Here is a 3,303-nt window from a genome sequence, read left to right as displayed (position 1 = left end):
TGTGTGTGTGTGTGTGTGTGTGTGTGTGTGTGTGTGTGTGTGTGTGTGTGTGTGTGTGTGTTTGTGTGCCTGCGCGTGTCTGTGTCTGTGTGTGTCTGGATGTCTGCCTGTACTTTGAGGTGTCGGTTCGGTTCGTTATGATATGTATATTTGCAAACAGTGATAAACTTTCAAATATGTGAAATACACGTGAATATTTCATAAGTGACAACAGATTATGAATATTACTGGAATAATCATATTTACAAATACTCAAAGATATGAATATTCACGTATAGAACATATCTCAAATAATTATATATATCCATGCATCTGTAATTTATGCCTGTAATATGCATATTGTTAATATTTCTGTGTTTATGTGATATATCTGATGTCGTTCGAAAAAAGCAAATTCTGTTGGAAGATTCAACAATAAAGAACCGAACTGATACTCTCACGTACAAAGAAACCTAATCAGTCCGAAAGTGGAACTTCTTAAAGCAACTGTTTTTGTCCCAAATTTATCAATCACAACAGAATACAATAAATATTTGCAGTCAAATAACTCACTATCCAGCTTAACTTTTAAACTTGAAACGTAAAATGATTTACTAGTGACATCAAGTATCATAATCCTGGATTATTTCATAATTTCCCTTGAGGAAAATTAACCATAATTAAAGACTAACTGCTTGCTGTGACGCCCCCTCCGGTATTGATTTCAGCTATTGATTTATGTCTTAGATAATAACCTCGGCTATTGATCTATATCTTCTAGCTAACACTCCAGCGTGTTTACTTGTGCATTTTATTTATATCTATTTGTTAATTTTTTAATGTTTTTATTTATTTTTTTGTTTTAAACGATAAAACTGGATCGATTTTGAATTTCATTTATTTATTTTTACTTAAAAGGTTCTATTAGCTGACAGTTTAATATACCGAACTGCAAAACATAATCTACCAGAAATGTATTTCTATTTGAAAAATACAACTCACTGAAAAAATACTTCCTAATAAAGAATAATGTATAAAGTTCTGTTTTCTGTTTTTTTTTTTTCTTTTCATGGGGAGGATGTATTAGTTTGGTCAGGGGTATGACTTGGGTTCACGTCATGTTCAGATCCTCCATAACAGTGATATCGGCTCAGTATTTAAGAAAGCTGTTTAAATGTAGATGATCTGTGTTTTTTTTTTTTTTGATGGATTGCTAGATCGATAAATATATAGTTCATCGAGTAATCAATGAATGAACTGATCGACTGATAGAAGTTTGGATTGACAGCTTGATGGTGGAAGGTACATGTGGATTGTCAGATGGGAGAATGAATAAATGCATAGAGATATAAATTGATGACATAGAGTGACCGCGGGGTTTTGAAAAAGAGACATTGTGAAATATTACTAAATTACTTTAAGATAATTAATTACACACAGACACAGAGAGAGAGAGAGAGAGAGAGAGAGAGAGACAGACAGACAGAGAGAGAGACAGAGACAGACAGAGAGAGAGACAGAGATGTATACAAACATACATATAAATAATAGGTGCAAAAATAGCAGTAACATTAAATGCGGATTTTGAGCGCTGCGCCTATTGTAAAATGTATGGGTGGGCCAGTCACCATATATGTAGCTCGAGCTTGCCAAAGCACATTAAAAAATACACAAAACGAATTCATACACAATATAAACCCATACAGGAAAATTTTAACCGTCACTAATTGTGACTGAGTGTGCGAAATAGTTCTTATATTGCTAGAAATCAGGGTTAATACTTAGAAAGCTGCATAAACCCACATCTATATATACTAAGAAGGGAGATAACCACTACATGAGCAAATCTGGAAATACTGGACTAGTTTCATCAGTTACTTCGACTCATCAGCAGTGTCTACCCCATTACTCGGATGGTTCAGCGAAAACACTCAATATTCTTCTAGCCATCACTCATTGTCGCTTTTTAACCAAATCCAGTGGCTAGCCTTTTCTATTAAAGTTTGGGTATCGGTCATGGTGGTATTTACTTTACGATGAGTTAGGCCTAACGATAACAACAGTCGTCTCAGACTGTGTCTAACAAACCCTCTACATCCGACTTCGACTGGAAAATGCTCTGCTTTTCAACCTGTGTCTTCACATTCCTCGAGGAGGTTTACATAACAGTCAATCTTTCGAGCCCGAGCGACGTCCATGTTCTCTTCATGAGGAACCGTTAACTCGACTAGATTCATTTCCTTCATTCACACCACATTAAAGTGTCCGGTTTCTTCGTAACTGGGATGGGAAAGAGTCCCTGGCACCCTGGTAAATCTGCAGTCGCCTACCAATAGCCGTTCCACTTTTCATCGCTCACAGGATGTTTGTTGTTTTTCTTCTTGAAATGGATCCGCTGTCCTGAGCGCACGAAGGTAATGAAAATTCTAGTTGGTACTTTCAACGGATTAATTAAGATAAAAATTGCCCAAAAAACATATTGATATATTAAAAATACATATAAAAATACAAATAAAGATATATGAATATTAAAATATATATGGACATATAAATATATGAATATACCAAAATAGTAATAATATAATGGAATATAGGGTTATAGATAGAAACGTTTATTTAGATAAAGAATTTAAAATATAGTGAAGAGAAAATAATTGGCGTCAAAAAACGTTTTAGGTTACATATTAAAAGAAAATATTCCTACGGCCGTTTCAAGGGTTCAGTCCTCCGAGTAATAAATGACTCTTAAAATTCATTTTCAGGGACAAAATAATGTTTACAGTAGAAATGCATTCAGTTCGTTGCCAAGATATAAGGTAACTGGAAGCTTTTATGGAAGAACAGATATATCTTGCAAATTGTGGAAGTCTGTCTGAGGGATGATGGGAGTAAAAATCACCTTACTTAGTGTCTTTATTAAAATTTATATTTATATTAGCAATATCGTGTTATAGACAATATCATGTTATAGGCAATGTGATGTTAAGTTGTGCGCGGAACTTAGTAAGGCTATTGTTAAGTATATTCGGATTTAAAAAGTCTCATGAAAGTTGAGTAATATCTGTGGTTACATGAATGAATAGCATCGGAAAACTAATTTAATACAGGAGAATTCGACAAGTGAGGGATAGTGTATGATATTTTATGCATAGTCTACATTTGCCAATTATAGTGCCCATAATCATGTTGGACAAATTTATCTTAATGAAATCCGTATACATGTGTTCATTGTAGTTTGCCTGATTTGAACTTTTTCCATTCCGTTTATTATACTTGTACATCTATCTATTTATCTATCTTTCTATGTACCTACCTATATATATA

The sequence above is a fragment of the Octopus bimaculoides genome, chromosome 13 (assembly GCF_001194135.2).
Source record: "Octopus bimaculoides isolate UCB-OBI-ISO-001 chromosome 13, ASM119413v2, whole genome shotgun sequence".
In the NCBI taxonomy this organism is placed as follows: domain Eukaryota; kingdom Metazoa; phylum Mollusca; class Cephalopoda; order Octopoda; family Octopodidae; genus Octopus; species Octopus bimaculoides.
The sequence above is the reverse complement of the archived record's forward strand: the minus strand, read 5'-3'. Positions refer to the sequence as shown.